Here is a 26319-nt window from a genome sequence, read left to right as displayed (position 1 = left end):
TTCGCCTAGGCTCCTAGCTGCAGCGAGAACACCTTGTGCTGGCATTCCCTCATGGCTTGCAAGCAAAATAGGGCCTGGCCAGTGTGTGGGAGAAGCTGCAGGGGCTTGCAGATAGTAGATTTGGTGATTGTTAGATGTACTTTTCCCTCCGAATTTGGTCCTGAATCAGTGCCTCTGCCTGGTGCTGGAGAGCTGCTGAAGGGGCTATGAAACTAATATCAAAATTTTCAAAAGTGACTAATATTTTTGGCTGTCTGGCTTGAGACAGGTACTTCAAAGGGGCCTGACTGCCATGGAATGGGTCCTCAGGACTTTCCAATAATCAGCACTCTTTACGGCGTTTCAAGTTGGGCTTCCAGAAATTAAGGCCGTAATCATTGTAACTCACTTCTGAAAAGCTTGGCCACGGCCATTTGTGGCCTTCAAAACTCCTGTGGATGGCATGGCACTCCCCCTACCCCCCAAATACGGGGTGTTGAGCTCTGCGTCTTGACCAGATTCCAGCGCAGGTAATTAGATTTGATTCTCGTTCACTTCCTGGCCTAAACGGTCTTGTACCATTGCTGTGGGCTGTTAAATGGGTGCTGTGTTTGGTTCCCGAGGTGGCTGCATTTCAGTGCGGAATGACGTGATCCCTTTGTTATACCAGCATGCAAATCACCTGTCTGATCTCAAGGCCTTCTGTAGCGTGCTCCCATTTCTATAGGTGTTTATGCTTAGCTTAGTGTTTGATCTAAGGGCTGGTCTATAGTGAAAACTGACCTTGGCAGACCTCAGTGTCTCAGGGGTGTGAAGAATCCACGTGCCTTACAGACGTAGCTAACCTCTGGTGTCATTGACCTAGCTACTGCCCCTCAGGAAGGTGGATTAACTACAGTGACAAGAGAACCCCTCCCATCGCTGTAGTGAGTGTCTACACCAGTGGTTCTCAACCTGTTTACCATTGGGGACCGCATATGTAGCGCTCTGTGTTATGTGGACCGCATCCACATATGCTACCTGTATGGCCCTGAGCAGGTCACGTGAGCCGCAGCCGTGTGCTGATTGGGTGGCGGGTTGAGAACCACTGGTCTACACGGAAGCTCGACGGCTGTACTGTTTTAAGTGGAGATGTAGCCTCAGTGTATGAAAGGAGGTATGTAAGTGTAAATTTGCTGCTTTTCTCATTAATTTAAATGTTAAATGCCTGAGTTCAGAGCATTCCTTTGAGCTGGCTGCTCCCTAACTCCTTTGGGGGGGGATTGGAAAAATGCCATCATTTCTAAGGAAGTTGCATGGGAATGGGATCCCCCCAGCACTCTTCGCGTAGCTGTCAGCTCTTTGAGGCTGTATCTGGGCTGGTGTAGCATCTTGCAGTCCCATCCTCTCCCCTCATTTTAGTATTCTCGGACTGCTCGGTGCTGTCTCTTTCTTGCTTCGTCTTTCCCCTGCCTGCCTCCCAAGGAGGGGTCCAAGGTCATGACCTCCTTGGCAGGCAGGGTGACTCAACTGCACTTCGTGTAACTCTTTTGGCGGTGGGGGCAAGAGCAGTGTCTTCCACCGTGGGCTGTGCCACAGCCCTGGGTTCTTTCCTCCTCCACGTGGCTGGTCGCAACTCTTCCTACAAGCTTGCTGGGAAGCAGGAGCAATACAAGACGCATGGCCCTGTGAGTTATCTCGTTCCTCCAAAGGAAGCTTCCATTGTTCTTAAGACCCCTGTCCCCCAATACCAAACCACTCAGTTAAGCCCTGGGGATCAGAGAAGTTCTTTGAAGGAGCAGGATCTTTAGGATCTTTCCTTGGGATCCAAGGAGCAGCCACCACCGGGGACATATTTCCCTGTAGACTGACTCTGGCGTACCTAGAAGGGGAGCAGCACCTGGGAAACAAGGGGGAGAATTAAATAAAGGCTGCAGAACTAAAGCTTTAGTACTCACCCCCAGGTTGCTCCCATGTTTGGGAGAATGTAACTTTTTTCCTGCCTACGCCATTCTTTGGTGAAGGTCCCGTACGCGACTGATGCACCTGGGAATTCTTCTCTTCTGTCGCTCTGGGGAGCAGCGTTGGTGTGTTTCGGTCCCCAGCCCATTTGCCAGAAATGAAACGGATGAGCACACGTGTGTGTCTGCAAATCAAAACACAGCTGGCCGAGCTACTTTTAGGCCTCCCAGCCTTCATGCTCCTTTAACCGTCCTCTGTGTAAAGAAATTCCACCAGTGGCTGGCCTTGGTTCAATCCTCCTTGTCTCTGACGCCAGCTGAAGTGGTCTTGTTGCACCTGCTGCCTTCACGGCTGGGAATTCAGCCCACATTTTCAGTCTCTCTTTAAAAATTCAGGCCTGCTTTCTCTAACCATTTAGAATAGTTAAGATCCCTCGCTGCTTTATTCACTCCCCCCAGATCCATTCTGCTTTTTCTGCCTAAGTTCTATCAAGTATAAATGGCATAACTTCCCTGCCTCTCCTCTTAAATTCATGTTGGCAATCCTTAATTAAGTCATAGCTGTGAGTGTCCCCAGTACCCTCCTTCAGAGCTAAGCTAGCAATTTGGTAGTTTGCAGCCTATTTGCCTAAATCCTTTGTTAAATAGAGATGTTCTCTCAGGGTCTCAGCACTCTGTCTGTGCCTCCTGTATTTTCAAAGAGCTGTTAAATGTATTTGCTGAAGATTTCCCATCTCTTCAACAGCCTCCTTTGGAATGCAGGGGTGGATTCCATCTGGATCTAAAGTCCTGGCAGCTTTCAACTGTTTTCTCTTCCATTAAAAAAAGAGAGTTTAGATGCTGGTGAAAGGTGCTAGGTTGACAGCTCTGGAAACTGAGTTACTCTGGCTACTGAACTGGCACAGCCTTGGTGTATTTGAGTAGCAGCTTCACCCACCAATAAACCAGGACTCCAGATTTAGGGGGCCTGTAGGAGCTAGGGGGTCAGTCTCCTGACCAGTTCAGCCACTGGCTTATCTGAGGCTGCTAGCTGTGATGGTAGATTTCTGTGGTGGGGGGACCTGTCCCTAGGAGCTCCATTGAAATTCTCCAGCTCCTTCCGTGCAGGCCACCACATGGCCATGAGAAAAGAAAACATGTCGCTCCTTGGATTTGGTTCCCCAGAGGTGAAAAGGGCTGTATCCCATTCCCTGACTCCTTCTGCTCCCCAGCCAAGACCTGGGGCTGGATTGGAACCAGGTGCCCTAGAGGTGAGTAGCATATGGAGCTTATCCCTATTGGCCGTCTGTCCCCTCATCATCAGATGTTGCAGTTGTATTCGTCAATTCCGTTTGCTGCATGAACACTGAGACAAAATGCCAAGCTATTTAGTAACATAGGACAATAGTTCAGTAAACTGCTGTCCTCCCATCTGGGGTCTTAGTAAGTATTGTTCACCAAGATCTCTGAGGTCTGAAGGTTGGAATGAATGGCTGGAATCCTGCGTCCGCCCCAGCCTATCCCCCAGCGTTCCTGTGATATCCCAGTGGAATATCCAGTCCCATTTCCCCCTTATCGATTGATCACCTGGCTGATTATCAGATGCACGGTGCGCTCGCTGGCTGAGTCTTTGAGGATGTCTCTGTCCTTTGTCCCCGGGAGACATTCTTGACTCTTGCCTGGTGAGCAAAGATGGACGTGATTAAAGATACCAGCCCAGTTCTGCCATCCCACTCTTGGGCCCTGCCCAGGCACTGGCAATCCTTGCAGGGGAATGAGGCAGCGGAGAAACCAGTTCAGGACCAGAAAGGTCAACAATATTTTTTTTTTTTTAAAAATTCTGATAATCAGATAAAATTGGGTCAGTCTACCTGCATTTACTCAGGAGGCCCTCCCCTGTTATGAATGATTTATTTGTTCGGTAGTAACATCCAGGAGCTCCATTGTGCCTGGCGGTGGAGGCGGGGTCACGCTCTTCCAAGCTCCCCCTCCGGGGAGGTGCCGCTTACAGCAGATTGTGCAGAGCATGCAGCTCTCGGCTGGGCTCCTCGGTGGGTTGGAGTGTGTCTGTCGGGTTGCTGTGTTCCTTGTGCGTGGCTCCTTCTTGAGTGCGGAAGAGAAATAATTGGTGGAGGCAAATGGAGTAGCTGAGGAGTCTCCCTTGTCTTGCTTACATGAGGAATGAAAGAGCTCCCTGTTTTGGCAATGAAATGGTCTTCACTGGGCATCTTGAGTTTATCCCTCACTGTGCTGAATGGGGGGCCCTTCCTACCTTGCCAAGCTGTCACCCAGGCTCTTTGCAGACCTCTCTGGTGCAGCGTTTCTGGATTGGTTACACTTGGCTCTCATTTTTGACCAGGCCTTTGCTGCCATGCCAGCAGAGATGCACGTGCATTTGTACCAGTTTAGCTAGAGGTGTGATGTTGCACCGGATTTAGTTAAACCAGCGCTGTCTGCGGCCGACGTTGACTTAAACCTGTCTCACTTCACCTTAAGAGATGGGAGCTAACCCTGTGTAAAGGGAGACATCTACACAGCAGTTAAACACCAGCAGCTGGCCTGGGTCAGCTGTCTTGGGCTCAGGCTGTGGGGCTGTAATATTGCCATGTAGACATTCAGGCTCAGGTGGGGGTCCCAGAGTTTGGGCTCCAGCCCAGGCCTGAATGTCTATACAGCAATTTTTAGCCCTGCAGCCCGAGCGCTGCGAGCCCGACTCAGCTGGCCCAGGCCAGCTGCAGCTGTGCGGTGGGTCTTTATTCCAGTGTAGATGTACCCAGGGGGGCTTGTCCCTTTAAGGGCCAGGAGGCCTGGGGCTAGCCAGCTCTGTTCAGTCCGCCCACTTATGCTGTCAGTAATTGCATCTTAGCTAGAGGGGGCGGAACAGACTGGGGCTGGGTGACAGTCTGAAACACCTGGGCCTCACAAAAGGCCTGAGAAGAATCAGAGAAGATCAGCGTTGGAAGGGACCTCGGGAGGTATCGAGTCCAGCCCCCTGCTCAAAGCAGGACCAACCCCAACTAAATCATCCCAGCCAGGGCTTTGTCAAGCCCGACCTTAAACACCTCTAAGGAAGGAGATTCCACCACCTCCCTAGGAAACCCATTCCAGTGCTTCACCCCCCTCCTAGTGAAATAGTGTTTCCTAATATCCAACGTAAACCTCCCCCACTGCAACTTGAGACCATTGCTCCTTGGTCTGTCAAGACTGTTGCAGGAGAAGCTCCAGGAAGCAAGCGTGGCTCCTGTGGAAGGGCCTGGAGAGGGGCTGAGACAGGGAAGGAGCCTGGGAAGTCAGGGCTTTATCCCCGAGCCAGAGAGTGAGATTGAAAGGCAGCCCGGAAGGTGCTGGGTGGGCAGGCTGGAGAGGAGCCTAAGTATGACAGAGCCATCTTTTTTGTGTGAACTTTTATTTGGACTTTTGTTACCCTGTAAGGCGTCCGGACTTGACGTAACTTCGGCAGAGGGCGAAGTCCTGAACAGAGACAGGACATCGCAGGGTCAGAGGGGCGATCTCCAGGGGGTGCTGAGGCGAAGAGTGGAACACTAGGTTTAAGTGGATGCAGTGCCAATCCTGGTTTAGCTAACAGGGGTGTGATCCCACCCCTTTAGTTCAGCTGGTGCAGGTTTGCAGGTCTTGCTCTTTTACTGGAGAAGAGGGGGTTGTTGTATGTTGTGTAAATAAAGCATGTGACACTGAGGATGTACCTAAACCTGGCATGGCCGATTTCTCCTCCTTGGGCAGCCGACCCGCAAGGCTCTGGAATTCTGCTGCCGGTCGTCAGCATGGCGGGTTCTGGGAGGGCTGGGCTGGGCTGTCTGAAGAAGGAGCAACAGTATTGCTTAAAATTCAGTATAAATTAAACAAATGTCTGTCGTTGGTGGCACTCCAATCGAGCTACCATGAGTTGGCCGATGTTCTTAAGGCTCCCCACCCAACATTGCAGTGGCTAAAGAGGGATGTGTCCTGCCCCTAGGCAGTGGGGCATCTGGGGAGGGGAGGTTGAGTGCTGGAGGCCCTGGGGGAGTTGCAGAGTGAGCCCACCCCACGCTCTCCGTACAGTGACGGCTGTGTTGGATCTTATGGCTCCTGTCCTGTGGGGCTGGCTGGGCTCTACTCCCCACTCTGCAGGCTGCAGCCTGGCACACAGGATCACAGTGCCACTCAGGTTTGGCCCATCTCCCCAGTGCAGGGTGAGGGTGGCCAGGCCAAAGGTGACTGAGTGACACTGTGATCCTGTGTGCAAGGTGGCAACGCCGCTTACTCAGATTCGATCTGGCTGCCCCCTGTGAAGGGGGGCTGGGCCAAACCTGAGCCGTACTGTGAGCCTGGGGCGCTGGTGAGCAGATTGCAGCAGTGGGAACAGGGAGCCCAGCCCAGCCAGCCCCGGGCAACAGGAACGACTTCAGCTGAGATAGGGGGTTTGGGGTTCACGGCGGGACAGTCCTGTGAGATCTGGGACTGTTGACAGGTACGCCAAGGTGCCGCAGCAGCAGTGTCTTGAGGAGGGATTGGGAGGAGTAGAGGCCAGCAGACCTATGGGGTCAGTTCAGGGAGTAAGGGCAATGCACAAGAGAGTGTGGAGAGGCTTGTGGGAGAAGCAGACAAACCTGGTTGGGGCTGGCCTTGCTGGCAAAGCAGAGGGATGGTGGATCAGAGACCGTCTCTCTCTGTCTTTAGCCTGCACTGACTGTCACGTTCCCCACCGCCTCTGGCTTCTCTCCATGATATCCAAATCCCCTCGTCTGCCTGCAGATGCTTTGAGTTCCCCTTACAATAGCGATGCCATTTGTGCTGCTATATTTAAGGTTGTGTCATCACTTCCATTATAAGACCCTCTTTTCAGGGGGAGGTTTATAATTCAACCATTAACAGAAATCTGGCTGTGGAGTTGTAGTCAGCCTGGGAGCGTACGTTCAGCTCTGAAGTTTGTTTTTATATTATTTTACAAGTGTGATGGGTGAAATCCTGGCCACTCTGATGGCAGCTTTGCCATTGTCTTCAGTAGAGTCAGCATTTCACCTAGCGCCTTTTAAAATTCTGTTCCCTTTTCTAATATTTGTGGCTCTCTTAATACGATGGGCCAGGGACTCACAGGTCAAGGGAAGAGTCATTTGAGAATTACAGACCAAAAGTCTTTTGGGCACCATCTGTTTTCACCTAGTGGCAGGGGAAGAATCTAGGACACTTTCATGCAACAATTTTGGGGGTCAGTTTGACTTAGGTAGAGAATTTTGGGGATAGTGTGGGCATAGATACTGTGTGTGCAATTACACATGTACGCTATATGTGTGCTTGCTTGTGTGTGTGTGTGCGTGCAGTATTTAATGACCTAATTCTCATTATTTAATCATGAACTTTGAATAGCTCAATATGCATTTTAAGAAACTGTAATTTTTTTTTTTTTGAACATCAGAATTCCTTTTTTTTGGCTTCCTCCTCTTTGCTCGTTCTTACACCTACTCTGGGCATGTCTATGCATGAAAGATGCATACATTTTAACGTGATTTTATACCTGTTTAGTTAAACTAATGCAAAGGGCTGGACATTCATTTTACTTTAAGCCAGGCTTATTGCTGTTTAGCTTAAGTCAGTTAGGAAGGGGGTTCAGATAAACTGAAATAAGGGATTTTGCCACCAGTTTAACTAAGGGCTTGTTAACATGAGATAATTGCTCTGGTTTAATTTATGTTGTTTTTTAAACCAGTGTAGTTAATCTGGTGCAGAAGGCTGTGTGGATGTTCCCAATTAGTGTAAGAGTGACTTATTTGGTTTAGTTAAACCTGTTCCTAATTGATCAAGGCTCTGTCTTCACTGTAAAAAAACCTCACCTTTTTACATTGAGATTGCTAACTTGCTGTAAAATCCCACTGAAGGCAAGGCACGGGTAGTTTTTACCTTGAGGTAGTTAGTTAAGGTCAATGTAAAACATGCCTGTTTTGTTCCAGTGAAGACCTTGACAAAAACGAAACTGAAATAAGCCACTCATACTGAAATCAGTGTCCACACAGCCTCTTCTGCTGGTTAAATTCAAACCGTAAGTTCAACCCATGCAACGTCTTCATGTAAACCGGACTTCTGTCTCTTTCTCCCTTTCACTACTCACAGTTTCTGTACTGATGTAGCTATATCGATACAAAAACTCTATAAACCAGCCTTTCTGTTCTCTGCTCTGCCTTTCTCTCTTTCCCCCAACTCTCCCCCCCACCACCTGGTGGTCCCCCCCCACCATTCCCCCTCTCGCTGTATTCTGTTTCCTCTAACAGCAAAGTAAAATGTGATAAGATTATGATCTCCAAACAAGCGGCTTCTGAGTTTGTGGTCCGTGTCAATTTTCATTGCTATCCATAATGCAGAGAGGTCTAACAGAAATTAAACTGGCTGAAGCATCCTGTGCAGGAGGTTTCAGAGGTCAAGATTTCTTGTAAATTTCAATTTGCAAATGGCAAGTCACTGCAACATAAAATTTTAAATGTTAGCTGGCACTTAGCAGTGTGCAAGAGGTTCCATAGAACCGTAACTGAGTATTTACTGAATAAGAGGATATGCATTAAAAATGGTGTCTCAGAAGAGTTTCTAGAACTACCTGCCATTTTTTTGAATACCTCCTTCAGTGCGACTGGCTGTGAGAGCCGCTATTTTCATGGTATTTCCCCTCAGGAAGTCCAATCCGGTGATGCAGTTTTAGAGGCAGGAGATGCAGTTTGGCATATGAATGCAGGAACCTTTTCTGAGTTTTTTTTAATTAGCTAAAAATAATCTCTAATTAATATAAAACAAATATTGCCAGCATCATAAGACTCCGGTCTTTTCCACGCATGCAGATGTTGAGCTGCATTTCCTGCCACTGATGATTAGTATTATTTGTCCTAGTGCCTAGAGGCCCCAGCAGAGATCGGGGCACTGTTATGCTAGGTACTGGTCAGACATGTGGTGCGAGAGTCTTTGCCCCGAAGATTTTACAGTCTAAACAGAGAGAGGATGAGAGGAGGATTTGTTTGGCTTATGTTACAAAAGGGAAACTGAGGCCAGGAAAGATGAAATGAGTTGCCCGTATTCATACAGGAATTTGTGGCAGAGCCATGATTTGAATCCAGATCCCATGAGTTTCAGTCCAGTGCTGTAACGACACGACAGTGCGATCAGATTGCTGAGACGGGTTCCCGCTCGATAATTAATCTTACTTCTCTTGGACGCATCCAGGTTGTTTTTAGTGATCTGTAGTTAGATGCGGTGACTAGAATTTCTTTTACAAGACACTGGGTTACTCCATTAACACCATGCCTGGAGTGTCACCTGTTGATGTGAAATTTCATCTTCCAGCTTCATCCTTTCTGTCTGATACACCTCCCAGCTTCAGGCACCTGGCACCTGTTCACCTGGTCTAGAAGCACAGAAAAGCTCTTACTGCAAAATCCCATACGATATGTTTGCGTTCTCGCATTAGTGTAAAATTGTGCACTCTGCAATGTTTGTTGAAAGCTTGCTAGAAAACATTTACATTTGTAGTCTAAAGACAGAGAGCAAGAAGGGTTCTTAGGGAGGCAATCTGTAGGCACAACCACTGGGGAGGATGTGGGGAGTGTGTTCCCCCCCCTTTCAACTTTTCTACTCTCCTGATGCCATCATCCCTTTGGCCCAGGCACCCCCGTTTTACCTTTCCCTCTCCATCACTTTTTTTAAGGGGTATCAAGTTGGGCTCCCAAAATAACTAGTCTCTTTTGTAAATCTTGGCCTAGTGTTTTATGTTTTGAGTAGCAGTCTGGGCATGTTTGCTGAGAACAGCCCTGGCTCAGTGGTAACGGATAACTCCGCTGATTCTGAATGTGGTCGCTCAGGAGGGGAAGTTGCTGTTGTTAGATTTTGGGGCTGTATTCAATATTTTATATTGGTCCAAAAGAAGAGTAGAAAATATTAATGAACACCGTATACAGTAATATGGTCATTTTTACCTGTTTATTATTGAATATGCTAATTGCACCCATCAGTGAAAGGGCAGCTCCTGGATTTCTATTTTAGTTTAAATCCATTTCTGAAATGGCGCTAATTCACTTGGTGCAGTATCCCCGTCAAAACCGGGAAGAGTAGAGAATTCTTCATTCTACTTTTTTTTTTTTTTGAATGACCCTGGCTATTGATCCATGTTAGAGTTCCCTAGCTAGGTAGATCATTGGTTTCTGGGGGAGTTAAAATCTTGAGCTAGAAATGATTCTACCAAAGAATGGTTTATTTTTGTTCTCTGGGGGCTGAAGCTTTAATCAGCATGGGTCTGATCCGGTGCCTGTTGAAATCAAGACAAAGCTCCCCAGTGGCCGCAGGGTCAGACCCTATAACCTGTTCTTCAGAGCCCAAAGCTAATAAAAAGACAGAAGGCATTCAGATTTCTTTGCTTGCTAGCACAGTCCCAGAAGTGGATTTTCAACTTGGCTGGAAGTAAGCTCTGGCAATGCCAGCGGTGTTTAACCTTTGTGGCGGCCCAGGCCTTTTTAAAAATAAAAATTAAGAGGTGCATGGGTGACGTGGAGAGCGGCGTTGCGGCGGCTCGGTGTGGAGTGCTGAAGGTTTGCATTGTATTGGGAATGAAATGGGAGCACCAGGCCTCTGATGTGGCGGCATTAAGGTCTGCAGAGGGAGAAGGGACCTTGGATGATCACACTTTCCACCTGTCGCAAAGCGGTTTAAGCTTGACTGTTTACGCATAATTCATGAAGAGTAAAGTAGTTACTTCTGTCTTAAAGCGCTTTCCATTCTGCATAATGCTAGTTTCTAATCCTAGAAATGCAGGGCTGGAAGGGACCCCGAGAGGTCGTCTACTCCAGTCCCTGCCCTGAGGCGGGACCACATATACCTAGACCACCCCTGGCAGGTGTTTGTCAAACCTGTTTTGAAAAATCTCCAATAGTAACAGGGCATTCTCCTCCTCTTTCCTCTGCGGATCTCAGAGCTCTTAAGGGCAATGAATCTCCTAGTAGGCCTGTGCGGTAAGGAAGCAGCAACCGTATATCACAGCAGAGAGTCTGCAGCCCCTAGAGGAGAAGGGACTTGGCCAAAGTGCCAAGAGGCAGAGCTGGGAAAAGAACCTGGGAGTCCTGCCTCTCAGTGTCCTGCTCTGACAGTTAGACTTGGTGTTAGGACCTCTTATTTCTGGTGTCCGCATTGACTTAGATAAGCCTGGCATGTCCAGTATGGTTTTAGAGGGCAAGTGCTGTTTCCTGTATAAACTTTGACAAACAAGCAGTAAGCAAAAAAGAGGGGAGCTGCTTTGACAAGATGCTAACTGCTTTAATTTTATACCCTAGATGATTTATTGTGACCCCTTCGCTGGCAGGTGCTATAGGGCCTCCGTACTTTGCGCTTTGCTATACTTTGGACTTTGCCGTGCATTGCACCCTGGGCATTAGAGCACACTGCAGGAAGGGGCACCGTGTAAGTGCCTGCCGTTATTGTTTGGAGTTTCCAGATTCTGCAGTCTTCACGTTTCCCATCAGTGTTGCTTGCTCTGATGAGGAAGGAAGAGGGAGGGAGTTACTTTAGTTTGGCCCTTGGACACTTTAAAATAAAATACAACCACATCACAAAAGACTTGACGCTGTGGCATCAAACTGGCAGACTCTGAAGTGCCGTGGGGTGGTGATTATTGACTGCCTTTCTGGCGCCTGACTGCAAGATGCTGATGAACTGCAGAGCCTTTTGGGAGGTATGTCTGTAACCTCTTATTACATGTTTATTGTTGTGGTGCTTAAGAGCCCTAGTCACAGGCCAGGATCCTGTTGCGCTAGGCGCTGTACAAACACAGAACAAAACGAGGGTCCCTGCCTTAAAGAGCTTCCAGTCAAAGTCGAGATTTTGCTGGGCCCTTTTCAGAGCGTCTGACAGCCTTGTGTTTCAGCAGTGGGTTATTAGAGTGAGCTTTTCCTTTAATAGCTGGAGTCTAATGAAGAGCCAAGCAGTCCCCCTGGATGTGACTTGGAAGAGCCCTTCTTGCCTTTCCTGCTCCGTGCTGTTGCCCTCCTGTGAATTGGGTCTGGTTACCAGTCAGGTGAGAGGAGCAATGATCTCTGTGAGTGTTTTCACTTCCGTGCTGAAAGGCCATCTATTTTGGGGTCCGTATGTTGCATGTGATGAAAGGTAAGAGAACTGTTTTGTGTATAACTTTGGTGGACCAAGAGTTCTGAGGGAGTCAGGCAGGTTAACCCAGTGGTAATGACTGGACCAGTTGATTCTTTCTTTGAGAAACTTGCCACGTGACTTCCCAATATATTGCCAGTGTCTATAAGGAACCCAAATAAACATGATTATCAGTGTACCTTTACTTTGCCTGATGTGTGAAAACGCTGGCAGAATAGCTGCTGATACAGTCTCGCTCCATAATTTAACACCAGGGTATTAAAATGTCCCGAACGCCGCCGTTTTCCTGACACGCTTTGGCATGCAAGCATTTTTTTCAAAGACTTGGCCATTGTAGGCTCTTGAAGTGAGTATCGTAATTGGGATCATTAGCATCTGTATCAACTGATAATCTAGTGTGTATCCTGATTATTTTTCTTTTTCTGCATGACTGCTTTATGTTGCCAGGCAGCTAATTTCTGAGTGATTTTAAAGGTGCAGATATTAAAATGAATTGCCTGCCTTCCAACTCTTTCCATTACCTTGCTAAATTTAGACTAGCTAGTGCTGCAGCAGAATTGAGATCTCTGGGGATTTTAATAAGAGTCAAGGCAGATAATATCCAGGCTCCTGGAGCAGCGGAGAAGAAAAGTAGCCTCAAATTAGCTTTTTGCATCTGTCATCATAGTTACTTTATTAAACCCAGGTCCTACGGAAAGTCAGAGCAACATGCATGCTCATTCACAAAGCTGACAATGCAACCCTCATGATAGCTGTGTCTTGGGGACAGATTGGAATAATTATCCAGCCTGACTTCCCTGTCCTAAATCATGTCCTGTCACAATTGCTCAGCATCCCAGGCTCTCTGTCCACTCACCCTCCTTGCTCTGCTTTCAGATCTCTGGGGGATGCTGACTGGCTGCTCAGCAGGTGAGTTTTGCACTTGGCAGCTTGTTTGATTAGACTTTAGAGCCGTTGAGTTTTCCATCCTTGCCGTGTCTTGCTGCTGTCTGCTGCGTGTCTTTAAGCCAAAGTGGTGGTTGGTACAGTTTAGAGAGGGGAACGGGAGCCTGGACACCTGGCTTCTAGTCTTACCTCTGTTAATGATTTGTAGGGTAACTTTGGGCAAGTCACTTCACCTGTCTCTTCAGTTACGCAATCTGTGCTATGGGTGTAATAAAATGTTCCTCCTTCACAAGGGAGTTTGGAGGCTTAATGACAGGTTTCAGAATAGCAGCTGTGTTAGTCTGTATTCGCAAAAAGAAAAGGAGTACTTGTGGCACCTTAGAGACTAACCAGTTTATTTGAGCATAAGCTTTCGTGAGCTACAGCTCACTTCAAGGCTTAATGTTTGTACAGAAGTTGTGAGATCCTTCCGTGAAAGGTGCTATAGAAGTGCTATGTATCTTGTTATTTGAGCTACTTTGCCTGTATCAAACTGAACTAAAATTTAATTTTAAAGGGTAAAACTTTCAAAAGGGACTTTGGACCAGATTTCCAAGGTATTTAGGGGTCTAAAGATGTAGCTAGGCACTTAGTGGGCGTGTCAGAAACAACTCCCCCTGAAATCAATGGGGATTTGGGGGCTTGGACAATCCTACTAGGCACTGATCTGCATCTTTGGGCACCTGGGGCTACAGTTATTAGGGTGTTTAAGTCCCTTGTGAAAATGGGACGTGGCATTTTTGAAAACTTACCCAAGATGGCCCCATTTTTATTTTAAATCTGGAAGAAAATGTGGTGGCAGTTAGAGTGGGTTACAGCTCCAGATCTGTACCTGGCCCTTCCCAACCCCAGCTAACGGCAGGCTGAAAGAGCCCCGGCTCTGAGTGAGACCAGGCAACCAAGCCCAGGGTGAGACTCAGGGCAGCAGGGAAATGAACGGCTAAGAGGAGAAGGAGCGGAAAGGATGTGTCTCAGGAGGAGCAGAGGTAGCACCCACGCAGCGTCCTCTTTGACCTCATGACTTGGCTTCTGAGGAGGTGTCTCCCGTCGACCCCCTGGCTGTTCCTTTAGAAATGTCTCGTTGGCTGCATTTGTCCCTTGAAACGAAGCAATGGCCACACCCGGAGTTCAGCTGGAGAAAATAGATCAAGAGAGAACTCGCCGGCGGCATACGCTCCACAGTCTGTACAGCAGTGAATTAGGCCTTGTCTGTTACCTAGCAGCCCCAGCTGCGGGTCAGGACCCTGGGGTGCTAGGTGCTGTACAAACACAGGGTGAAAAGACTGTTTCTGCCCCAAAGGGCTCACGGTATTGTGTACACGGGGAATTTTTTTTTTAGCAGTTATGCAAGTATAAACACCCCTATGGACATTCTTATACTGGAATAAGTGTGTCCACAAGGGAGGCGTGGGTGGGAGGTCATACCTGGATAACAAATCTAACATTCCCATGTAGCCAAAGCCTTCGAAAGCTCGTTGTTTTCAGGCAGCTCCTCAAGCGTATTGCTGCTCCGAGGGAGTTCCTGGTTTGTGCAGTGTGGCCGGTAGCGCTCTGAACCTACAGATGCTGAAGCCCCCGGCTGGGGTCTTGATGGGCGAAGCTGGTTTTAAAGCACTAAAACTTGGAGATGGGGAGCCAGCTTGGGTCACAGCAGCCCGTGGTGCAGTGGCTGTTGCGGGGAATGATGATAATACTTTCCTCTTTTCTGGCACCTTTCATTGAAGGATTTAAAAAGGGCTTTTGCAGCATTAATGTACTAATCCTCCTAGCCCCACTGTAAAAGGTGAGCGTTATCCCTGTTTTACAGGTGGATAATCTGAGATACAGAGAGGGGAGGTGGCTTGCCCAAGGTCACACAGTGAGGCTGTGGATAGAACCCAGGTGTCCGGCTTCTCCCTGACAGGCTGATGCCCTGCGCTGAGCCGAAGCATTGCCAGCCTGAAGGAGGTGGCTGCTACTAGAAAAGTTACAACCAAAGATGCCAAAGTGGTCTCTGATTCCAGGAGCCCCGTTTGAGGTGCCTAATTTTTTCAGAATTGCTGAGCACCCAAAGTTCCCACTGCCATCAATTGGAGTTTGGGGGTGCTCAGCACCTCTGAGAGCCAGCCTTGGGGTATCAAAGTTGGGAACCCCAAACTAGAGGCTGTGGTTGGAACTTTGATTTGAGGGAACTTCATGTTCGGTATGTGTAATGAAAGCTCAGGTATGGGAGCAAACAGTGCAATCTGTAGCAAATCCCTAATTGCAATTTCCTGCTGTGGTTGGGGGGGAATTACATCAATTATGTACAGTCGCCATGAAGTGTTGTGCTGGAAACATGATTAATCTGCCCTGGGTAGGTCGCAGTTTAATAGAGACATGCATAGATTTCATTTTCTGCCATAGAGCAGGGGGTGGAATAGACACTTGCCTTCCACCCAGTGTGGCATTTAAAGGGACAATACCATGTAGGTTGGATTAGAATTTAGAGTTAAGTGATTATAAAATCTAAGATAAATACAAGTGTCCGCATGAACTTTTAAAGTTCCAAGTGAGAAGTTGTTGCTGTTTGGCTGTAACCATTCTCTGGCAATTTCAGCCCAAACATTGTCGCCCTAGTGAAACAAACTATTAAAAGCCCTGCTTTAAAGTGGCCTGAAAAAAAGCATTTCTGAGGGGATGGGGTGCTGTCAGAATCTGGGAGCAGCAGCTTTGGTAACCAGTGTTTAAAGTGTGTTCCCTGGTGACTTCCCTTAATTTTGAATTATGTTTCTCTGCGTGGGTCTGCGGCCCACTCCTCTCACACACTTTAAGCACTAATTAAAAGAGAGGAATTATTTATTTCTGAAGTGTTGTCACGTGCGCAGTGCTTATCCGACACACACAACGTGATAAAATGGGGCCCTGTCCTCGGCTGGTAAACACGATGGCTATTAATAATGACTCGTCTAGGTTCATTGTTTAAGCCGAGGGAGGTGCAGAAAACAAAACTTGTCCAGTTTCAATGCGCTAAGGTTATGTTGGTAAGGAACCCTTTTTTTTTTTAAAAAAAACAAGACTTTCTTCTGAGGATGATTTTAACAAAAAAAGAAAAAAGTCTAGCTGCCGGTAATCTACAGTGTGTGTGGTCATCAGAACCTCACCGTAGCCTTCTGGCTCGCAGGACTGATGGGTTTTCTGTGTTTATCCCCAGCCTGGGAATCAGGACGTTGAGATGCAATTCCCAGCTCTGCCCTTTAGGAAAGACACAGACAAATTGGAGAGAGTCCAGTGGAGAGCAACACAAATTGTCAAAGGTTGAGAAAACCTGGCCTATGAGGAAAGGCTAAAATTTTGAGGAAAGAAGACTGACGTGATAAGTCTTCAAATATGTTAAGGGCTGTTATAAAGAGGACGGGGATCAATTGTTCTCAGTGTCCACTGAAGGTGGGACAAGACATGATGGGCTTCATCTGCAGCAAGGGAGATTTAGGTTAGCTATTAGGAAAAACTTGCTAACTCTAAGGGGAGTTAAGTACTCGAATAGGCTTCCGAGGGAGGTTGTGTGATCCCCATTGTTGGAGGTTTTTAGGAGCAGGTTGGAGAAACACCTGTCAGGACTTGTCTAGGTTTACTTGGTCCAGCCTCAGCAAAGGGGGCTAGACTGGATAAACTCTCGAGGCCCTTCCAGCCGGACATTTCTGTGATTCTATGGGCAAATCACTTCCCCTCTCTTTGCTCGTTTCCTCATCTGCATAAGTGGGAACATGCTACTGACTCATCTCAGGGGGGAGTTGAACTTGTTAATGTTTGTAAGGTGCTCAGATGCTGCAGTGAATGGGGTGGAGGAGTCTATAAATTCCTAGATAGAACTTGAGGTTTTCCAATCGTTAGCGCCTAGTTCAGTAACATCAAAAACACAGAGAGAGAGACAGCCTCCCGGGCAGTGGGAGACAGGCACCTCACCATGCTCCTGAAGAACTTGTCTGTGGGGTTTTGTGGCAGTAGATCTATTGTGACATAAGAAGGTGTAAATGAAAGTAACCCCCTCTGTAACACAGGAGCAGCAGGAGATGACCAGGTGGTCTCTCGGGGTAGTGCCTCATTGGCAGGATGGCACCTCCTAGGCCCTGCGTCAGGACACCACTGCAGTATGTCTGGGGCAGAAGTCCCAGTGAGGGACTTGAATGCAGAACCTCCCCCAAATTAGAGCCCTCCCGACTGAGTTATATACTGATGTGTCTCAGGTAGCTCTCCCCTTGAATATTGGCTAAGGAGGGTTTCTTCCTCTATCTGGAGGAAAGAAACCATGCCAGATGCCTTTCAATGTGATGTTGGGGTTGCTATTTACCATAAAAAGAAAAGGAGTACTTGTGGCACCTTAGAGACTAACAAATTTTTATGTCTATCTGTTTGCATTTGGAAAGGAAGATGATGTCTGTCTGTATCTGCATGAGTTTTTTCATGAAGTTGATAGATTTCCACTCCATACTGCTAAATTCAGTGCCTTGCACAATGGCAGGTTTCAGAGTAGCAGCCGCGTTAGTCTGGGTATTCGCAAAAAAGAGACTAAGGTGCCACAAGTACTCCTTTTCTTTTTGCAAATACAGACTAACACGGCTGCTACTCTGAAACCCATTTACCATAAGTAACTCGGCATTCTCCTTGGAAACCTCCCATCTGTGAACTGGCTTCTCTGACTGTGCCTGAGAGAGGTGGGGGGGTGGAGGGAAGGAATCTCTTAAAACAATCCCCTGTGCCTTCTCCTGTTCTTTAAGCCCTAGTGAACCTGATTAAAAGACAACCTGACCTACTTCTGGCTTTTGAGTTTGTAAGCAAAGGTGAGGATTTCTCCTGCTGAGCCTTGTTTGCATTCCTGAGTGTGGGTAGCCACCGCAGAAGGATTGATCAGATTTCCAAGACGTTGCAGTGTCAGAGTGCTGGGATTCCCTTGCATGCATCTTGTCAATAGGGCACGTGCTGATGTGTTATTCTGTAGAAAGCCCCATTTCATTATGTATTGGGAGCGCATACTGGGTTTGTGCACTGCAGACTGAGTCACTGCCAACTCCCATTCAATTTCTCTCAGATGATTATTGAGTGTGGCAGATGCAGCCTACTCATTAGACCAGCCCATTTATATAGTTTGTAATGAAGTTTTAAAATTTTTCTATTGCTTTGACATAGTTTTCTTTGAGAGCCTTATTTCTCCTGAGCTAAGTTTAGACACAGAGCCCCTTTATTATGGGAGATGTCTCCTTGTGACTTGGAAACTTACCTGGTTTGAAAGACTTCATGCTTCTGATCCTGCTTGGAAGTGTGGCCTGTCGTCTTTATTCCCCCCCATCCCAAAACAAATTGGGTGAGTGTATCAAACCTGGCAACATCCAGAATGATTTGGTATTGCAGGACAAACTCTGTGACCCATGTAAGGCTACGTCTACACAGCAAAAGCTGCACAGAATTGCGTCCACGCTATCGTGGTAAAAATTCACGCCCCTCACTGTTCTAGTTAAACTAGGTCAAAAGATATTTGCAGGCTGCCTTTAAAGTGCTTTGAGGCTCTTGTTTGGAAGTGGCTGTAAGATCCTCCTTCCTATTTGACATGTCATAAAATGAATGATTTAGACATAATGGCAGGGGGGAATGCAATGTAAACTTCGGTCAGAATCTTTAAGGCTTGTCCTGCAGGCAACTAGAGGCGTTCCCCACTTTTGCAGCCCAATGTAATTAGTTGTCTGGGGTTGCAGACAGGTGGATTTGTAAAATAACTCCTCCCCTGAAACAAACGCTGGTTCCTGCCTTATCTGTAGGTCTGTCTAGTGATGGTGCGAAAAGAGGTAGGTGAGCTGGAATGTTATTGGAAGTGATCAAACAGAGACAGGATTTGTATCCATTCCAGGGGCGTCTGATGGTTTATTGTAAGGGTGCTGAGCTGCTTGGTTTGCTAGAATGGCTGAGTATTCCCAGGCCTAGTCAATAGGGCTGTCTTGTGCTGCTGAACGAAGCCGTCTTGTTTAAACGGTAAAGCAAGTGAGGGGAACTAAACGTTCTTAGTTTAGTTCAGGTTTCCTGGCTTCGCAGCCATCTTCTCTTCAGGGCAGGGGTATTGGCTTCCTCCTGGGCTTGTCTGCAAAATGCCCAACCCATCGGCAGTGCTAGAGACATAATCCATATTTCATTACTTTATATATAGCATGTCTCCAGGGCTCCGAGCAAGCCAAGCGTCTCCCCCTGGCACAGCTCTGCCTGTGAAATTTATCATTGTTCCCACTTAACATTTTTCTTTTTTTTAATGACTTGCCAAAAAAAGCCCCAACTTTTTAATGTAAAATGGGAGGATATTTTAAAATTACAGTAGCACAAAAAAAGGACACGTCCCCCAAAGCACAAAACTTGAACCCCTCTCCCCACAACGTGGGCCACTGGTGATTTTTGTTGTATTTAAATTGTCAGTTGTCCCTCTCAGTGCAATCTAAGGTTAAGCTCAGTTAGGTCAGGCCATCCTGTAGTGCCTTCCAAGATGCTTTGGCAATGCAGGAGCTGTGGGAGATGTACCTGTACGGCTGCCGTTGTCTCCTGCTTTTGGGTACAGAAGAGTAGTCTCTCCATTCTCATACAGTGGGTCCCTGCTTCTTCCTGCATTGTTGAAAAGAGGGGTGGTCCCAGTATCAGGGTTTCTAGACTCACAGCTAAACGTTAAACAATTGCCTTCAGATGAAATATACACAGCTGTATTGTGTCGCATGCTGCAGGATATACATGCCTAAGAGATAGGTCTCAATCTGTGGCTTGAACTGCTGGAAGGACTAGATGGAGTAGATGCAGTGTGTCTCAGGAGTGTCTAGATTTGCCAGTTTGATACTTAAAAGCAGACTTGAGTCAGTGTACAATAATACACAAGAAAACAGTGAAAAATCCAAGGGCTCCCAAACGGGAGCGTGCAAAAGACAAAACCCTAACAGCAAAAATGTTTTTTTAAAAACTAAATCAGAAGCCGGAAGCCTGCCAAACAATCAGTGGGATGATCGAGGTGCTAAAGGAGCACTCAAGGAAGGCAAGGCTGTTGCGGAGAAGCTAAATTAATTCATTTGATCAGTCTTCACTGCAGAGGATGTGAGGGAGATTCCCACACCTGAGTCATTCCTTTTAGGTGACAAATCTGAGGAACTGTCCCAGATTGAGGTGTCAATAGAGGAGGTTTTGGAACAAATTGAGAAATTAAACATTAATAAGTCACCAGGACCAGATGATATTCACTCAAGAATTCTTCAGGAACTCAAATATGAAATTGCAGAACTACTCACTGTGCTATATGACTTTTTGCTTAAATGAGCCTGTATCAGCTGACTGTAGGATAGTTAAAGTAATGCTCATTTTTTTAAAAAGGCTCCAAAGGTGATCGTGGCAATTACAGGCAGATAAGACTATCTTCAGTACCCGGCAAATTGGTTGAAACTACAGTAAAGAACAGAATTATCTGACACGCAGATGAACGTGATATGTTGAGGAAAAGCCAATATGGCTTTTGTAAAGGGAACTCATGCCTCACCAACCTATTAGAATTCTTTGAGGGTGTCAAAGAACATGTGGAAAAGAGGGATTCAATGGATATAGAGTACTTGGACTTTCAGAAAGCCTTTGACAAGGTCCCTCCCCGGAGGCTCTTAAGCAAAGTAAGGAATCATGGATAAGAGGGAAGGTCCTCACATGGATCAGTAACTGGTTAAAAGATAGGAAACAAAGAGTAAGAATAAATGGTCAGTTTTCACACTGGAGAGAGGTAAGATCCTCCAAGGATCTGTACTGGGACACGTGCTGTTCAACATATTTACAAATGATCTAGGAAAAGGCGTAAACAGTGAGGTGGCAAAGTTGTGAGCTGTAGCTCACGAAAGCTTATGCTCAAATAAATTGGTTAGTCTCTAAGGTGCCACAAGTACTCCTTTTCTTTTTGCGAATACAGACTAACACGGCTGTTACTCTGAAACCAGACAATACACAGTTACTCAAGGTAATTAAGTCCAAAGCTGACTGCAAAAAGTTACAAAGGGATCTCACAAAACTGGGTGACTGGGCAAAAAACAGCAGATTAAGTTCAATGTTGATATATGCAAAGTAATGGACATTGGAAAATATTATCCCAACTACACATACAAAATGATGGGGTCTGAATTAGTTGTTACCGCTCAGGAAAGAGATCTTGGAGTAATTGTGGATCGTTCTCTGAAAACAGGCTCAGTGTGTAGTGGGCAGTCTAAAAAGCTAACGATGTTAGGAACCATTAGGAAAGGGATAGATAATAAGACAGAAAATATCATAATGCTATTATATAAATCCATGGTATGCCTTTATCTTGAATACTGTGTGCAGTTCTGGTCGCCTCATCTCAAATAAGATCTATTAGAATTGGAAAACGTACAGAGAAGGGCAAAAAACTAATTAGGGGTATATAACAACTTTCATATGAGGAGAGATTAAATAGACATGGATTTCAGAGTAGCAGCCATGTTAGTCTGTATTTGCAAAAAGAAAAGGAGGACTTGTGGCACCTTTAGAGACTAACAAATTTATTTGAGCATAAACATGGATTTAGACATGGATTGTTCAGCTTGGAAAAGAGACGACTAAGGGGGGGATACGACTGAGGTCTATAAAATCACGAATAGTTTGGAGAAAGTGAATAAGGAAGTGTTATTTACTCCTTCACATGACACAAGAACCAGGGATCAGCCAATGAAATTAATAGGCGGCAGGTTTAAAACAAACAAAAGGAAGTACTTCTTCCCAGAACGCACAGTCAGCTTGTGGAACTTGTTGCCAGGTGACGACATGAAGGCCAAAAGTAGAACTGGGTTCAATAAAGAATTTAAGTTCATGGAGGACAGGTCCATCAATGGCTATTAGCCAGGATGGTCAGGCATGCAACCCCATGCTCTGGGTGTCCCTAAACCTCTGGCTGCCAGAAGCTGGGAATAAGTGACAGGGGAGGGATCACTTGATAATTGCCCTGTTCTTTTCATTCTCTCTGGGACACCTGGCGCTGGCCACTGTCGGAAGACCAGATACTGGGTAGATGGATCATTGGTCTGACTCAGTATGCCCATTCTTACGATTTCTCTCTTAATTGTAGTCTCCAACGATCTCATGTTCTTTGCAAAGGAGACTCAAGGTGGTTTCCCTCATAGCATTCTCAGCTGTAAGTTGGCTGTCTGGCAACATTATGATGCTCAAACTCTTTACCTGGGCCAGGACCCATTTCTCCTACCACCTCTGTCACCGGAATATCATCTGGTCCTGGTGACCCTTGATCTGTACGTTTGACAGAAGGCTGCCCCGTTGTGGCCTTGATGTAGTGAATCTGGATGGAAAATGGGAGAGGGATGGGAGAAGCGAAAGCTCAAACCGAAAAGTACCATCAGCCTCCTCTTGGCCTCGATTAAAGCCTGGCTATTTCTAGAAGTTTGCAAATCAATTTGAAACAGGCTCAGCTAGAGAAACGGGTCAGTTACAGTGGTGGGAAACTCTCGCTCTTGCTGCTTCCCCGTGGATAATGTGCCCTCGCTCTGCTTCTGTCCCTTAATGATGCCACTCCAGCCTCTGGCTAAATGAACCCAGCTTTTTTTTTTCCACCTCCTCTGACTCATCTGAGCGTAGGATTTTCCTGAAGAGATGGGTCCATGAATAGAACACGGGCTTCATGTGTAAGAACCACTTAGGTGCTCAGATACCAACGGCGATGGTGGTGGTATTTGGTTTGTATTATGGTGCACTTGGAGGCACCAACCAGGAGCGAGGTCCCTTTGTGCCAGGCACTACACAAACACCTGAGATGGTCCCTGCTCCAAAGAGCTTACAGCATTATTTGGCAAGACAGAGAAAGGCTGAAGGAAAAGAAGGGATCTCCAACTAATCTATGTCCCCCATCGCTGTAACACCTCACAATCTTTAATGCATTTATCCTCACAACACCCTAATTAGAGCAATGCTGTTATCCTGGTTTACAGATGGGGATCTGAGGTACAGAGAGGGTAAGTGACGATCCAGGAATTGAACCCAGGCTCCCAGACTGCGGTAACCACCACACCGCCCTTTCTGAACAGAGCAGAGAATTATCCCAGTCCATTAGCAGCTCTCCCTTTGTGACCTATCTTTTAGAAATGCCGAGCAACCCCAGCTCCAGTCAGTCAGTGGGAGAAAAGGGTGCTCAGGGTCTTTGAAAGCAGGACTTTTATTATCATTTCCCCTCCCTCCCCCAACTTGACAGATAACCTTTTCCTCCTATAAAACAATTCATGAGTTGCAGAGCAATTTTCATCCTCCCAGAGTTAGTGGTGAGCACCCCTTGCCCCGTAGAGAAAGTCTGCCCATCTTTTTAGTTTAACGTTTTGTGTCTCCGGTCTCTGTCAAAACTCCAACAGCTAAAGGCCTCAAATCTGGCCATACCCATGGGCTGAGCCAAGCAGAGAAAATGTTGACTCCAAGGGAGGACGTGTGTGAACACATGTGAACCCCTGTGACCACAATCAAGTCTGAAGTCGGTTTAGCATAGTCATTGAACTCTCTCCAAGTCAGTGCCATTATGACATGGATGCAGTTGAGCTGCCCTGTGAAACACTCAGCTCCTTTCCAAACCAAAGTCTGTGTGGGGCTTGGTGGATGCCAGCTGTGGTGTTAGCTGCCAACTCTTGCGGTAGCTGGTGATATTCTCAAAGCCCCTGCTCCTGAAGTCAGGTGGTGATGGGAGAATTTCATCTTTCTTTAAGGGGAAAAAAACGTGTCTAGCCCTTGTGGCTGCAGAGAAAAGCTTGAAAATAAAGTCTCCAGAACCAGAAGGCAAATAAACAGAACCAAAATCCTTCTTCTTCTTCTATTTTAATCTCCATGATTTTTTAGGTGAGCTTATGATTTTTGAACACTCAGGGGTGGCGACCGTGTAGGGGGTGCAGTGGGGCCTGGACATCAGCATGTTTGCAGCGGCTTTGGCAGCCAGCTGGCTGGGGGTGCTGGAAGGATTTCCTGTTTTGTTGTGCACCAAAGGGTAGTTCTCTTGTGCAGAAGTACTTTGGCCATCTGTTCAGCCAGGCGGGGAAAGGTGCCCCTCTCTTGCCTCACCTTGTAAAATCATGCTGCCATTTGAGTTGCAGGTTAAGTGCTGTTCTTCCACCTAATAAATTTGTTTTACAGCGTTGCTGAGGTTCTGTGGGAGGAGTGGTCCCGTTAATTGCATGTTACTGCTACTGGCAAATTTAACTGTTTAAATAAAACTATGGGGGGTGGGGCTGTGTCACACTTTCAAATTAACGTGAGTTGCTGTTTTTCCTGTTTAAAACTAAAACTTGCTACTGTTATAAACCAGTATCCCACGTCACTTTCTTCACTGGTAGACGCACTAGCTCCTCCCACTTAAAGCCTCTTGAAACCTGCACTGGATGTGTGGCTGGTGGGGAACTCGTTAGAAGTAAGGCACAGTTTTGTTTTTTTCTTCACACAACGCACAGTCAACCTGTGGAACGCTTTGCCAGAGGACATTGTGAAGGCCAAGACTATAACAGGGTTCAAAAAAGAACTAGATACGTTCGTGCCGAGCAACACCAGCTCCAGTCGGTCAGTGGGAGAAAAGGGTGCACTTAAAGTCTGTAAATCCAGACTGGGTTTTCTAAAAGATCTGCTCTTGCTCAAACAGAAGTTAGGGCTTGGTGCACAGATTAGTCTTGGTTGAGGTCCTCTGGCCTGTGTGAGGCCGGAGGTCAGATTAGATGATGATAATGGTCCCTTCTAGCCTTAAAATTGATAGATCGGTTGACACAGATCTGCCCCAGAGGCATTTCAAAACATATTTAGCTTTTGTCTAGAGCAGGATGAGTTATAGTTTGTCTGCTCGTGTCAAGTCTTTTGTTTTAATGGAAGTGGTAGGACTGTCACGTGGGTTCTTTGGTTATAGTACTCAATCCAGGCATGAGGATAAAGTTGATCAGCCAGAGAAGAATAATGGCTTGTTCTTCTCTAGCCCCTTTTGTCTGAACATCTCAGAGCCTTTTACAAAGATGAATGGTGGTGTCCATGTTTTAAAGACTGGGAAACTGAGGCACAGAGCAATGAAATGACTTGGCCAAAAGTCACATACAAGTCAGTGGAACAGAACCCAGAAATCTTGATGCTCTGGTTCCCTTTTCTCATGATTATCCCACACTCCTCTTCCATGGCTTGGAATAGAACCCAGGAGTCCTGGGTTTCAGCCTCCTGCTTTGAGTGATTAGATCGCAGAGTCAAGGTTGAAGGACAGACTACACTGACACACTCACTCCTCATTGAGCTGGGAGTTGCTGAATATTGTTTGTAAATAATATCTGTTGTGGTTATAATATATTAACATCGGGCAGAAGCAACCAATATTTTAACATTCGTGAGACTGACTCGTTTGAATTTCATGGAGATTGATGGAGAAGTGTCATGAAATTTAGCTGAGAAGAGGCCTTAAGATTTTGGCTAAACGTCAGGAATACAAACTTAGTTGGCACGAGTGACTGGAGCTTGAGTGGCTAATTACTCACTTTTATGGCCTTTTCCACTTTCCTGGTGTGGTTCACATTGAGAAGTCATTAATCCTGTTCTTTCTGACCACACAGCCTATTACTCTGGCAAGAACTCCCTGTCCCAAATGTGGCTTATCCCATTAGGGGACAGAAGTAATCCCCTCCTCCTCAGCCAGAAGGGTGAAGGATGTGGTAAACCTGCTCAGAACACAGAAACCAACCAGTACAATGAATGGGCCCATAGTGTTCTCTGCTGAGTGCAGGCAGGCATTGAGAGCACATGCTTTGTGCAATATTTATTATTTCACCTGGGAGCCCTAGTTTTACTGCGTTTTCTGTTGGGCCTGGTCTGCACTTAAAACTTATATTGGCATAGCTATGTCTAGATAATACCATGGTCTAGAAAGCACGTAATCCTGCCTTGAGTGCAAGGGATTGGATTAGAAGACCTCTCGAAGTCTCTTCCAGCCTTATGATTCTATGATACCCATGATGATACCTGTGATGTCCGTCAGGGATGTGAAAAAACACAGCCCTAGTGACCTAGCTATGCCAGCAAACCCCCCAGTATGGAAGCAGCTACGCCGACAGACAAGCGCTTGTGTCGGCATAGCTAGCGTTGTTTAGGGAGGCGGTGTTCCTATCCCAGCAGAAAAATTCCCTCTGGCAGTGTGAGCTGCATCTGCCCTAGCGGGTTATGCCGGCATAGGCTCTGTAGTGTAGACCTAGCCTTAATGACGCCAGGCCCTTCACTGAGACCTTGACCTCTGGCAATGCAGGTTCACTGCACCATGTTCTTGGTTGCGGAGCTGGCATTGTGTGCCTCTTACCAGAGCATACCGGTTGGGCTACCTCTCCCAGTGAGGGGTTATTGCACT

General features: G+C 46.7%; 1 protein-coding gene across 7 annotated transcripts in view; it reads left to right on the top strand.

The window, feature by feature from the left end:
- Positions 1-26319, top strand: part of R3HDM2 (R3H domain containing 2) — a 106567-nt gene that overhangs the window by 2209 nt on the left and 78039 nt on the right. For 2 of the 7 annotated variants that reach the window (XM_037883785.2, XM_037883786.2), the window contains exons 2-3: positions 11820-11934; positions 12900-12932. The exons of 3 other annotated variants lie outside the window; for them this stretch is intronic. The gene's annotated coding sequence lies outside the window, so the exon portion shown is untranslated. Of the gene's footprint in view, positions 1-11504; positions 11593-11819; positions 11935-12899; positions 12933-26319 lie in introns of those variants that run through there. 2 more of the 7 variants (XM_043532747.1, XM_037883784.2) reach the window with 2 other exon arrangements.

Source organism: Chelonia mydas, chromosome 20 (assembly GCF_015237465.2).
Source record: "Chelonia mydas isolate rCheMyd1 chromosome 20, rCheMyd1.pri.v2, whole genome shotgun sequence".
Taxonomy (NCBI): Eukaryota; Metazoa; Chordata; order Testudines; family Cheloniidae; genus Chelonia; species Chelonia mydas.
The sequence above is the reverse complement of the archived record's forward strand: the minus strand, read 5'-3'. Positions and strand labels throughout refer to the sequence as shown.